Below are 15,064 nucleotides of genomic sequence, written 5' to 3' on the forward strand. Positions count from 1 at the left end.
TGTTTTATTCAGATTGGTCCCTATTTGTTTTTGAATTGTTTCTAAGGTCCCATAGACTCAATTTAAGGCTGTTTTCATATGAATGTTATGATTATTAATTAGACATTGGTTTATGATATTTAAATTGATATTTGAATTGTGTTTAAATATTATTGAATATGTTAATCGTCGTAATATCTCGTGACCTTATTCCGATGGCGGAGATAGGTTAGGGGTGTTATAATAGGGCTTCAATACCTTCGCTCCAAAACTTAGTTTTGAAACTTCTTGGACAACCTTCTTCATCATCTTGTTGTAAGAGGAATTGAAGTACATATTTGTTTATCCATTACATGAGGGAAACAAGATTAATCCTCAACGTGCTGTAGATTTAGTATTTGTACATACTAATATTTGATTTCTTTCAAGAAATACTCTTTCATTATAAAGGAGAGAACATGATTCATTTGACTTATTTGAAGGAGTTGGAGTTCTTGAAGTTGCTAGCTTATCTCTTGATGAACCGAATATGGAGATGGTAAATTTTGCCAATAAAGAAGAAGATATGGAAAATGCTAATGCTATGAACTGAACTAGAAAATTGCTCTCTTTTTACTTCTTTTTGTACAAGCCTTCTTAGGGATATAAGTTGAACTTCAAATTTAGATTTGATATGACATGTTTTGTATAATAAACTTGGAAATTGTATTACTATGTTTTGTGATAATACTCTAGAACGACATATTTTATGTGCTAATTGCATGATTATTTTGAGTATGATCCTACTAATTTGGATTATTTTGTGGTTTTTTATCTTTTAGGGACTAAATTGGAGGCAGAGGAAATTTAAGGGCAAAAAGTGCAAATTTGAAGATATAATAGGCCAACATGCAAAGAAAGAGAGAAGTGGTGCCGAAAATGCAAACATGGAAGACCCAAGGACTAAAATGAAAAAGAAGAGATTCTATAGTACAAGACTCTATTTTAATTTCAATTATATTAGGATAATTATTAAGGATTTTTATTTAGATTTAATTTTAGGATTTATTTTCATTTATCTTTATTTATCTTTATTTATCTTTATTTATTTGTATTTATCTTTTAGAATTTTATTAGGAATAGACTAGGTTTTCTAGTACTATAAATAGGGGATGGAGTGGCACATATTTGATATCTCTTTTTCCTGTAAACACCCCTCTCCCAAAAACTCTATCTTTTGGTTCTCTCCATATTTTCTTTAATAAAAATCTCATTTATATTTTATTTATTTCTTCCCTAAAAATCATGAGCCACTAAACCAATCTAGCCGAAGGTTGTCAAAATTCCCCCAAAAAGGTTCATGAGGCTTAGAATCCGCGCTTAGCCTTCTCAACAGGGTATTCATCGCTTCTCCGCATTACGGGACTGACGCTTCCGTCCATGTCCCTTGATAGATGATCTTTTCAACTTGTGCAAGGAACGACCGCTTTGTACGTTTTGGGAAGGTTACACAATCGGTTCGTTGGCTTTCTGAGTCAGAGGTTGGCGAATCCAAGAGACAAATGGCGTGGTATTCGCCGTTGGGAAGAGGTGATCTAGCAGAAGATAGCCCCACAAAAGCGATTATTGGCTAGAGTCAGGCTCCGCCAATTCTTAAGTCCAAATCCTTGGAGCTGGTGGTCGTAAGCATCCTCTTCCACTATAACTGGCTTATCCTACTCGAGAAGGGTTACTTAAAAGCCAAGGATTGAACCCAAGGCGGAATGAGACAATCGGAGGCTGGAATCTCGCTACATAAGATACTTTCTCTTTTCCCAAACTTTGTTTATTTTTATTCTTCATTTTAATTTTCGCAATTTATTTAATTTCGTAATTTCGATTCACTTTAAATTTTGTTTTTATTTTTCCAAATCGGAATTTTTTGTAACACCCCCTACCCGTATTCATTGCCGAAATAGGGTACGAGGCATTACCGGAGTTTACTGAACATTTTCAGATGATTTTGAGTCATTTATTATCCATATTTTGAAATAATCATAACGTCTCTCTATTGGGCCCTCGAAGCCGAAAACATACATTAGAAACCAACTGGAATAAAATCGAGATCATAAAAAAAAATTCGCAAAATCTTAAATTATATTTTCATCTAAGTACTTACCATTTCAATGCTCCTTATAATTAAACATGTTACCATTCAATCAATAGCTTGGCACTTGTCTAAGCATCAAACAACAACATTGTTAGTATACTTGCACATATTTCATATAAATTCAACATTGATATACCTATTTTCTCAACATATCACACTTGAGTTTAATAATAGTCTCAACTTACATAATTTCCTTGTATCAACATATCAAAGATAATTATATATATATATACATGTCACAAAATATATTATTCTCTTACTGTTTCTTCATAAGCATATATCATTCATTTCGTTATATCAATATTTCATGCACCATCATTTCCTTATATCTTGTATATATTTATTTCGGTAATAGTTCGTATTAAACTTAACATAAATTAAATTCCATGTACCTATACTTATTTCATTTATCTATCTTCTTAATTATTTCATACAACTATTTTGTACATATATTTCCATATGACCAATTCCTGTAAACATTTCATACAACCATTTCATATAACCATTCCATCTTACCTGAATATCGATTGTTCAATAGATATCTTGGCGTTTCTCTTCCTCGATCTTATTTATCTTCGACATGATGTCATAATATCTTTCAACTATGGTTTTACTCGTTTTCTGTCATGTTGCCATGGTATCTTTCAACCATGGTCTTATTCATTTTCCCGTCATGTTGCCATGGTATCTTTCAACCATGGTCTTACTCATTTCATGTCAGGTTGCCATGGTATCTTTCAACCATGGTCTTACACATTTCATATCATGTTGCCATGGTATCTTTCAACCATGGTCTTACACATTTCATATCAGGTTGCCATGGTATCTTTCAACCATGGTCTTACACATTCCATATCAGAGAGCACACTCCCGCGAACCTCATCCTTACAGTGGGATTACCAGTCCAAGCTAAATCCCCTATAATATAAACTCATAGAGTATTGTCGGGATTACCAGTCCAGACTAAATCCCCTGCAACGGCAATTACTCTAATGAGCTTGGATCTGAATTACTAGTCCAGGCTAAATTCAGACCCTAATTCGGATTACCCGTCCGGGCTAAATCCATTTTCCACATATTCTTTGGGAGGGCTACATCAGGATAGGATCACCCGTCCAGGCTAGATCCTTTTTACCGTCAATTCCTTTTTACAGATCCATCAAATTTTCCTTCCATTCAACCGAGATTTTTTTCCCCTTTTTTTTTCAAATATATCAATGTTTCATAAATTTCCATATAATGAATGTTCAAATAATATTCATATAAAAAACATGCATTTCAAGCATTTAAGAATATAATTCAAGTTACACGAACTTGGCGAAATTACAGAAATATCAAGATTAAGGGGCATTTTGGTAATTTACAATTTTCCCAATTTTCACCCGATCTTAAATTGAAAATTTCATTCAATTTATTAATTTAGATAATAAAAAAAATTCATTCCCTTCAATTTGGTCATTTTTGACATTTTTACAAAATTACCCTCTGAAGTTTTACTTTTATTCAATTTAGTCCTTAAGCCTAAAACATGCAAATTAGCCATGCTTCTGGATATTCATATATATTTTCCTCCTCCTCCTCTCCATTCCACATCCTTAATGTATATAACACACTTGTAAGTAACATTATCTATAATCTTTATTATTTATTTTTATGAATATTCAACTTGTCCATCTGTGTTATAGTCACCAAATTATTTATATCTAGAGCTATATAACTCCAAATTAATATCCGCTATTTTTCCCTGAAACTAGACTCATATATCTTCTTACCATAAAATTTTCAGAATTTTTGGTTTAGCCAATAAGTATAGTTTATTCTTTAAATTTACCCATGTTCTGCTGTCTAACAGTTCCGACTCTTCTTCACTAAAAATTAATTATATCCTTGTACAAGATTCAAATGATGTTTTCATTTGTTTATATGGAAAATAGGCTCATTAAGGATTCTAAACATATAAATTTAAGCCCCTAATTATTTTTCTCCAATTTTTTATGATTTTCCAAAGTCAAAATAGGGGAACCCGAAATCATTCTGAACTTGTCTCATAAAATTTATTATATCTCATGATTCACAATTCCATTGCTTACATCGTTTCTTTCATAAGAAACTAGACTCAATAAGCTTTAATTTTATATTTTATTAATCCTATAATTCGATTTATACAATTTTTTGTGATTTTTCAAAGTTACACTACTGCTTCTGTCCAAAACAGTTTTAGTGAAAAATGTTGATTTCCATTTTGCCCCAAATTTCACAGTTTATACAATTCAGTCCTTGCTCAATTAACCCCTCAATTGAGCTAATTTTTCTTAATTAATACTTTAGTCTATCATTTTAAACTTCTTCATAACCCCTAAAAATCAGAACTTTAGCATTAGACATTAATTCCAAACTCTTTCTTAATTAGGTCCTAAAATGAATTTCCATCAATTTTACTTGATAAAATCATGATATACCAAAAGTAAAGCTTCAATTCCATGATTATTCATCATATTATTTCAGCACTCATCCATAAAAACTTTAAAAATTACCATGGAATCAAAAACTAATGAAATAGTAAGTTGGACCCAATTATAAAATTTCAAAAACATAGAAATTTCAAGGAGAAAGCAAGAATTAAACTTACATGAAGCTAGAGCATAAAAACCAGCTTGAAGCCCCTTCTATGGTTGTTTTTCAGCTGATGAAAATGAACAGAAATAAAGAGAATTCTAGATATTCCAATTTAGTCCCATTTTTATTTAGCTAATTTTGGCAATTTTCCAATTTTGCCCTTATTTCTCCCATTTCCTGATTTTTCTCAGCTATTGCCGCCCAAAATATCTCATTTGGGCTTATTTTCACTTTAGGTCCTTCCTCATTTGACAATTGAGCTATTTAATCCTTTTAGCAACTTTTACACATTTTCCAGTTTAATCCTTTTTATTTAATTGACCACCCAAACGTCAAAATTTTCTAACGAAATTTTAATACTACCTTATTGACATTCCGTAAATATTTATAAAAATATTTATGGCTCGATTTATAACATGAGATCTCGATACCTCTTTTTCTCAATTTCTTGACCAAATAAATCTTTATAAAACACAATTTACTATTCCAAAAATCTTTTAAAAACTACATTTGGCTCGTAAATATTAAATAATATAATCTACGAGTTCATTTTTCGGATTTGATGGTCTCGAACCACTATTTTCGACATCGTTGAAATTCAGGCTATTACATTTTTAATTATATTTTTTTTTCAGGAACGCAGATTTTCTTGGCCAAGAAATTGTCTAAGATTTCAAGAAACGAGTATTCGTACAATTCGGTCCCTGAGGATTCGACGCATCATTTTTGTCATATTTTATGTAATGACAAGTGAGCTTAATGGAAAAGAATTGATTATTTATTAATAAAAAATATCAATATTTTTAATATTTTCATTTACATTAAGTATTTTAACATAAAATATATATATAAAAATATTAAAAAAATTATTGTCGTATCCTGCCGTATCTGTGTCCTTATTTTTTAAAAATTATAGTGTCACTGTGACCGTATCGTGTCGTATCCATATTGTGTGTTTATGTCCATGTTTCATAGGTTGGAAGTGCCTGTAATACTATTTTTTTTAAAAAAAAAAACCTCTTTCCCACCTTGTGATAACAGCCGAGCACCCCAACAATTAACTTTCACCCTCATCCAATCACGAATATGCTAAAAAACTTCTTTTTTCCTCCTTCCTACCATGGTTGGGAGACCTAATAATGTTACATAAAAAATGCTCTTTTGACACCCAACTAATTTGTAACCCGATTACAAGTGTCTTAAGAAACATTGGAACTGAAAAAAATGAATGACTTTTCGAAGTTATTCTATTAACTAGATGTGCTCTCATATCTCCTCAAAATGTCTTGAATAACCTGACGCATATCTTCAGTGGCTTCGCTAAAGACAATGTTATCATCCGCGAAAAAAAGTGTGTCATAGCAGGACTCACTCGATAGACCTTTGTGCCTTACAATTTGCCTTCGCTATTTGTTGAGTGTAATAATGTTGAAAACCCTTCTATGCATATTAAGAAAAGATAAGGGCTTAAAGGATCCCTTTGCCGAAGCCCTCTATGTGGATAAAAAGGAGAACTAGATTAGCCATTAAGAATAACAAAATAAGACATAGAAGAAATATAATGCATAATTAAAGTAATCCATCTATCATCAAATCCCATTCTCTTCATCATACCTTTAAGAAAACCCCATTCAACTTTATCATAGTCTTTGCTCATGTTAAGTTTAAGAGAAAAAGAGCCTTTTTTTCTTTTTTTGCCTTATCTTCAAAATGTGCAACACCTCATAAGCCACAAGAACATTGTTAAAGATAAGACACCCTAGCACAAAAGCTCCTTATGCTTATCAATACACTAATTAAGAATTATATTAAGTCTATTTGTTATAACTGTAGAAATAATCTTATATAAAACATAGTATAAACTAATAGGGCGAAATAAAGACATCATATCAGCTTTAGAAACTTTCAAAATAAGAGCAATTTTAGTAAAATTTACCACCCACATAGATATTTCACAATTTAGGGTTTTAAGACAAAACTGAGTCACATTGGTTCTTTTGGTAAAATATTGCATGAAAACCATCATACCTAGGACCCTTTGTTGACCCCATTTATTTCACCGCAATCTTAATCTCTTCATCCTTAAAATCACCCAAAAGAAAACCATTCATAGACGACATTATACTCGTGGCCACTCTCTCATAGATACTGTTAGCATCCACACAACCTGAACTTGTAAAAAGATCCTCAAAGTAGCAAATTGTTATGCTCATCATTTCCGTTTCTTCTGTAACCAGTGTACCATTCTCATTTTTCAGCCCATTAATTTTGTTTGTCCGGCACCTATAGGAGGCCAAATTGTGAAAAATTGGTATTTTAATCGCCATATCTTAGTCAATCAGATCGGGCATGTTATTCCCAGTACATTTCCTCCTTGTCAATCTCCAAATTAAGATCCAATTTAGCTTTGATAATCTCCTCAAGGCTATCATCACTCGACATAGCATTATACCGTTTATTAATGTGACGCTTCATCCCATTCATACACCGTCCTTTCTCTTTACTATTTTTAGAGGCCCATGCATTTAAACTTGCCCCAACAGTTAGAAGCCGATTTGGGATTTGCAAATGTTTGTTAGAATTCCAAAGAGCTTTTATTTCATTTTCGCAAGAGTGATCTAACAACCAAGCCATCTCAAATTTAAAAGCAAAAATATTACCCAAATTCACCAGATCTTTAGTTTCAAGTAAAATAAGGCAACAATCCGAGCAAGAATGATCCAAGTGCGTTAATCTATAGCCCGGGAAAAGATTACACTAATTTGAATTTGCAACTCCTCTGTCCAGTCTCTCTCCAATATTATTGGAAACAAAATTCCTCATTTCCCATGTATACCAACACCCTTGATAACCTAAATCAATCAAGTTACAACTGTCCAACGTAGCTTTGAATCCTCCATTTGTCTCTTGTCCCCAACTTGTCCCCCTTGTTTTTCTTTGATTGAAAGAATTTCGTTGAAATCTCTCATAACCACCCAAATATTGTTGTAATTTTAGCCGAGTTGTTTAAGCAAGGTCAAAAAACCCGCTCTTCTTGTAACACTCTTAACCCGTATCCGTCGTCGGAATAAGGTTTTGGAGCATTACTCGGATTTACATATCATTTAGCAAAAATTTCTGTTAAATACTTACCGATTCAATGAATCCTATAGATAAGTATATTATCATTCAATGGATAGCTTGGCACTTGTTTTAGCATCAATCAACATTGTTAGTATACTTACGCATATTTTATATAAATTCAACATTGATATACTTATTTTCTCAACACGTCACACTTGAGTTTAATAATTGTCTCCACCTACATAATTTCCTTGTATCAATAAATCAAAGATAATCATATATGTGCATGTCATGAAATATATCATTCTCTTATCGTTTAAAATCATTTATTTCATTATATTAAAATTTCATGTACCATAATTTCCATATATTTCATGTAATTTATTCCGATAATGATTCATATCAAACTTAACATAAATCAAATTCTGTATTCACATACTTTCCACACCATGTGTCTATATAACATGTACAAATCATTATATATATACTTCAAACATATATGGTAATAATTCATTTCGTATTCATATTGTTTCATATTATACGAATGTACTAATATTTCACATTCAATCCAATATAACATACAATTTAACATATTTTCACGCTTAATTATGATACACAAATTTACCTGACAAAATTGCAAAAATACCCAGATTTAAGGGCATTTTGGTAATTTTTCTTTTTCCCCGATTTTCATCCGATCTTGATCTAAATTGATAATTCCATTCAATTTATTAATTTAGACAATAAGTCAATTCATTTCCTTCAAATTGGTCATTTTTGATATCCTTACAAAATTGCCTCTAAAATTTTACTTTTATTCAATTTAGTCTGTGAGCCTAAAACATACAAATTAGCCATGCTAGCTGAATATTCATACATATTCTCCTCCTCCTCCTCTCCATTCCTCATCCTTAATTTATATAACATGTTACAAGTAACATTATCAATACTTTCACTATTCACTTATATGTATATTCAAAACTGTCCATTTGCGTTATAGTCACTAAATTATTTATATCTTGAGCTACAGACCTCAAAATTAAGATCAGATAATTTTCCCATTTACATATCTTCTTACCATAAATTTTTCAGAATTTTTGGTTTAGCCAATAAGTACAGTTTATTCTTTAAAGTCACTTCTATTCTGCTGTTTGATAGTTCTGACCCTTCTTTACTAAAAATTAATTATCTCCTCGTACAGGATTCAAATGATGTTCTAATTTGTTTCTATTGAAAATAGACTCATTTAGGATTCTAAACATATAAATTTAAGCCCATAATTATTTTTCTCCAATTTTTTATGATTTTCCAAAGTCAAAACAGGGGAACCCGAAATCATTCTGACCTTGTCTCACAAAATTTATCATATTTCATGATTTACAATTCCATTGATTACACTGTTTATTCTATAAGAAATTAGACTCAATAATATTTAATTTAATGTTTTATTAAACCTCTAATTCAACTTCCACAATTTTTGTGATTTTTCAAATTTACCCTACTGCTGCTGTCCAAAACTATTTTAGTGCAAGATATTATTTACCATGTTTATAACACCCTTATTCCCTTTCTCTACAATATTTCCCATCACTTTCTCCTATTTCCCTTCACTAGCTCATCAAGATCTTAGAACCTTATATAAGAAGACTCTACTATAACATTGTTTCCATGTTTTCTCAATAATAACAAACTTAAAAATATATTGAAATATTGATGTACTTACCTTGTTCTATTGATTCCAATCTTTAATTTGATTTTCTCTCTCCTCAAGCTTCTATTCCTTGAATCCAATTTGATATTCTAACTCCCATAGTATCCTTAACATTTTTCTCCCTTGGTAGCTATGGAAATTCTTTTGATTTCTAGGTGAAAATGGTGAATTTTTGGTAGAATGACTAAATTATAAAGAATGAAAAGTTTCTTTCTTCTCTTCTCTTCTTCCTAACGTGAATGCATGGAAAATAGATGAGAATTTCCCCATCTTTCTTTCTTTATATATACTAATAAAATAATAATAAAATAATAAAATATCATATAAAAAAATCAAATTAAAATATTAATAACTAATATTTAATTAATTAATTAATCTAAAATATCTTTAACATCATCATTACTTTCTAGATTTCTCTCTCTTCCAATTGACCATTTTGCCCTTTGTGATCTTTTAAAATTCCATTATTGAGTCATCACTTAATTTTGGTAAAATCACAATTTAGTCCCTTATAATTCTTCACCTATTCAATTTGGTTCTAATTCATCAATTTTTCCTTGGTTTCTAGATCCTTCCACCCTTAAAATATTTGCACTATTAGCCCTTCAAAAATTTCATATTTACACTTTAATCCCTCAAATTTTGAGTATTTACTCTTGGGCCACAAAACTTTTCTCACTTCTACAATTTAGTCTTTTCCTGAATCAATATGTCATAATATACTTCCTAGTGACATAACTCAATTTTCCTTTTCTTGTCACTTTATTTCCTTATTTTACTATATTAAGAGTAATATCTTATTGTATAAATTTTCGGGGTGTTACACTTCTACTACTATTTGGGGCTCCATAAAAGTAAGTTAACAGTTATTCAGTACTATTTTCATCACTAATAATCGAAACATCAATATAGCAATCATTAAAGCTACGAAGATTGATAGTATAGCCTGATTTCCATCCCAAAGAAAGGCCACCTCGATAACCGTTAGCTGAAACATTAATGCCATTATGAAAACCATAATTACATTTGACTTTTTCCATTGTACGAGCATCCAATTTAGATTCAATAAGGAAAATAATATAAGGATGATACTCTTTCAGTAAATGCTGAATTTTACGAAATGACCGTGGACTCCTTGGTCCATGGACGTTCCAACTGAAAATTTTCATAATGTTCGGCTGACTTGCTCAATAGGTTCAACCATTTGAACATTTTGTCAAGTGTCATTCCACTTCTCGTGAGTCTTATTTGAATTCGTGGCAAAAGAAACTGGCGAGACATTGTTCGATCTAGGCCTTTTTTTTTCCATCAGTAACCGACATGGACTTGTCTTCATTCAAACTGTCTTCATCCATTTTTTCCAACCCATCACTCTTAACCGTATGAGGTAAGTTTACCTTACCAGCCAAATTGATTCCCAAATTTATGCTAGCATTGCACTTAAATTTAGGAAAAATTATATTCCTATTGATCATCCCCTTATCTCCTCCTGATTCTCCCACATTAACTCCTTAAATTGAGCCCAATTCCCTTAACCAAAATACTACCACCGACCACCGCCATCCATGGTGGTGCTTTCAGCGAAATATCCCATCTTTGAGGCAGTTCCTTGCTCCCTTGCACCATTCGAATGGGGTAGAAACTTTCACCATGACCTAGCTTTCCACATAAGAAACAAAAATTCAACAATTTTTCATACTTGAAGACTGTATAAATTTCTTTTGTTTTAGGAATGATGAGTATTTTCTTCCTCTTCAAAGGTTGACGGATACCGGTTTGTACTTAGATTCTCATAAGATTCCTCAATCTTGCTGCTATGACTTTCGCATCATAATTAAAAGAAAACTCCAATAAAATCTCCGAATTGTTTAGCCATTGCCTCTGAGTACATTCTTGACGGAAGACTATGGATTTGAACCCAAAAAACAATATATGATAGTGACACCTCTAATGGATCATCTCATTCCTTTAAAGTTTGAATAACTAAGAGTGATTATTAAACGTCCATGGCGACCCATTCACCACATTGTCCAGATCCACTTCGTAATAAAAACGTAAAAGAAATCTTTTCTCCCCTATATCAATGATTGTAACCCCACCAAAGGGATGCAATAGATTTGCCATCACCGTTCGCATCGATTGGAAATTCACCGTAGCGGCCGTGAAAAAAATCCGTTTAAATACATATTAGAGATTTGATCCTCCTCTTGATTGACATCCCATGCCTTGACTTCACCACTTCCCTCTCCATCTTCTAGTCTTAACCCTGCCAAAGCTCTTCCATACTCCAAACAAACTTTCAAATCAACATAAACAAAAAATGAGAATACTTTTCTTAAAGTAGTATAAGATTTTAAACAAATTTAAAAGAAGTTGTTTAGCATATACTATTTTAAAATAATTTTTAAAAATAAATTACTTAATTAATGTTTTAATAAAATTCAATTTCCTTGGGGATTTTGAAATATTTGATCATTGCATTAAAAATTTCAGCTGCTGATAAATTCCTCTATCGTCGCTTTGACTTTAAGCTTTCTCTAAAGCTTAAGACGAAATGAGATATCTAAAAGAAAAGTAGTAATTAATTCTAATAAATGCTGGAGAAAAGTCATTAGGAGACGTATTTATGGACTTTAAAACGTCTTTTCAATATTCACTATTAAAGGAGTTATTTGTGATTTGGATGCCTGTGCTTTGTTCTCAACTTGGATATGACTTCGGCTTTGGCTACGCTGGACTTCTCTTTTACCCATTTACTCATTCTTTTGGGTGTAAAAAAAAAATGCTAATATGTTTTATTTTTTGAAACAAAACTTATAATAATTTATTATAGAAAATAAATTTGGTTTTATAATAATTTAATAAATATATAAATTTTATATGTATTAATAATAAATAAGTAGATATACAAATATAATTAATAAAATTATTATTTATTAATAAACTTATTATTTTAACATAAATAAAAATTTAATACATTTTTATTATTTAATATGAAATATAATTATTTATTTTACATATATAATTTGATTTAATGTTCTTAATAGTCATTCTCTAACTTCACCTCCACACTACAATTATGTTCGAACCCAAACACGCATCTATTCGCTGATTTTAATCTCACCGTTACAATAATTAATATTACCACCACCGTTATTTTTAACTTCACCCGAAACAATCTTACCACCCATCCAAAAGAGGTCTAAAAACTACCCATGCATAGCTCCATTTTCCTAATTCAAAAATGTATTTTTTCAATCCAATACTTATTAAAAATTATTATTTGAGTAAAACCCAAAAATATAAAAACAACTGAAGTTACAAATTATATAAAATTTATGATTTTACTTGATAAAAGATGGAAGGTGCTGAGAAAGAAGAATTAAAATAGGAAATTGATGGGAAGGTGAAGGCTTGGTTAAGGCTCTAATCTTTCACATTAGAAATTATGTGGTATTTTTCTTATAAAAATTAAAAATGTAATTAATATCTTATATTTTTATAATTTTTAAAAAAAATAAATAAAATTGTTATTATTTTTAAAAGTTAAAATACAATTTTATCGTATTTTAATTTAAAATTTTATAAATTTTAAAAAGTGAAAAGTTAAATTTTCAATTTTCAATTTTAAAGAGTTGAGAATCCTGGCAGCCCCACCTCGCTCCTAATGGCCATAATCTTCATTTCTTCTTGGTCCCTTAATAACTTTTAAAGTTTTCATTCATTTTTTTAAGTTCTTTTTGATTTAATTACTTGATTTGAATTTAAAAAAGAATGAAAATTTTAACCAATAAATAAAAATTCAATTACAAATTTACTGGTATCTCAATTTTTATGTGTTTAACAGAAATATCTAAATATTTAAAAGAACCCAGCTTCTTAATCTTTGATTATAGGAAATTGAATTAGCTCACTCCAATTCTTTCCTCAATTTCTTGAAAAAAAGCTGAGTTTAGAACATGAAAACTATTAGAGTTTGTGTAATCGAATCTCGTCACTTGTTAATGAAATAAATACAATAATAAAATAGGAGGATTTGTGCCCCCGCAGTACAGATCATACCGTATAAGTAAAATTCATATAGAACTACACTTCTTCTATTTGACATTAATTAGAATAGAGTTTTTTAACCTTTAAATAGATGCAGTCGAAACTTCTCTTGTATTATTTGTTTTTCAACATTAGTGAATTTCTTTTCTTCTGCTCGTGGTTATTTCCTAAAAGGGTTTCCACGTAAAATTTGCGTATTCTTATTTTCTTATTTTGTGATCATTCTATTGCTATTATCAACATGTATTATAACAAAAATAATGGAAAAATGTTACTAGTCTAAGTGATTTCTTTTAGATCTTAAACAACATTGAAACATATGTTTCTAGACCTTGATACTTGCAATAATGGAAAATTTGAATAATGAAAAAGAAAAAACGAAAATAAAATGAGTATTTGAATAATAGGTTATGTATTACATCACATTCTTTAATTATGTGGTCAGGAATTTGATGTTCACTTCTGGAAATGAAATATATTTAATAACCAACTGTTTACCTTTTTAAAAAATATTTGGGTCAAAAAAATTAATCATTATTATTGGAGATGAATATTATAATTTATAAAAAATATTTTTTGAATTTAATAGGTTATGGGTTAAAACATAAACGAGTTATAGTGGGGATTTTTTTAATTAGGTGTGGAATTTAAATTACATGGAATAACATCAATTCCGTACCTAGATTTCTTATTATTGATAGATTTTTTTTCCACAAAATATTAACACTATTATTAGTTATTTTTAATTACTATTTTTTACAGAAATTAAATAGAGAGTGATTGAAAAGATTTTTTTATCAATAATATGTTCATTAATGTGTATAAATTATAAAATAATAAATTGAATATAATTTTTTTTTCTAAAATGTTGTACCAAATAATTGCATTTCAAGATTCCGTATCATATCAATTAATAGGTAGCCCACCTTGCAAATTGCAAGAGAAACAACAATTAGTTGAGTCTAAACTCTAGCGATAGCATATAACTATAACCATCTATTGTATGAACGGTAGTCAATAAATAACATCCCTTTCCTTCCTACATAAGACGTTGTTTACTTCTTCAACACAAAAAAATACTTTTTTCCTAAACAGAGAATTGGTCAAGCAACAAATGTAACTCTGATTCATTTCTTTTCATGTTGCCTTTTCATATTGTTGGCAAAGATGCCTCTTTTAGGGTCCTAAATTGGGCCACCACAGCCTTGATCTTGTTAAGAGTAACAATTCACTAAAGCCAAGTTTCATGAATATACATATTCATGACATATGAAACTCCTTTGTCCTACCTTGCTATGAATAGATGTTGAATCCTTTTTGCATGACTCACACGTGGGACCTCACTTAGTTCATTTTTGTCCCATTAGCACCCACCTAGAAGGCTATATGCCTCTTAAGTGGTCGATTATGATGAGGCATGCGCCATACACGTGTCGAGATCCTTGATTAAGAAAAAGCCACCCTCATCTATAAACACATATGTCAAGGTTCTTCTTCTTCTACCTCTCAAGTTTCAC

This window comes from Gossypium hirsutum, chromosome A08 (genome assembly GCF_007990345.1).
Source record: "Gossypium hirsutum isolate 1008001.06 chromosome A08, Gossypium_hirsutum_v2.1, whole genome shotgun sequence".
Lineage (NCBI taxonomy): Eukaryota > Viridiplantae > Streptophyta > Magnoliopsida > Malvales > Malvaceae > Gossypium > Gossypium hirsutum.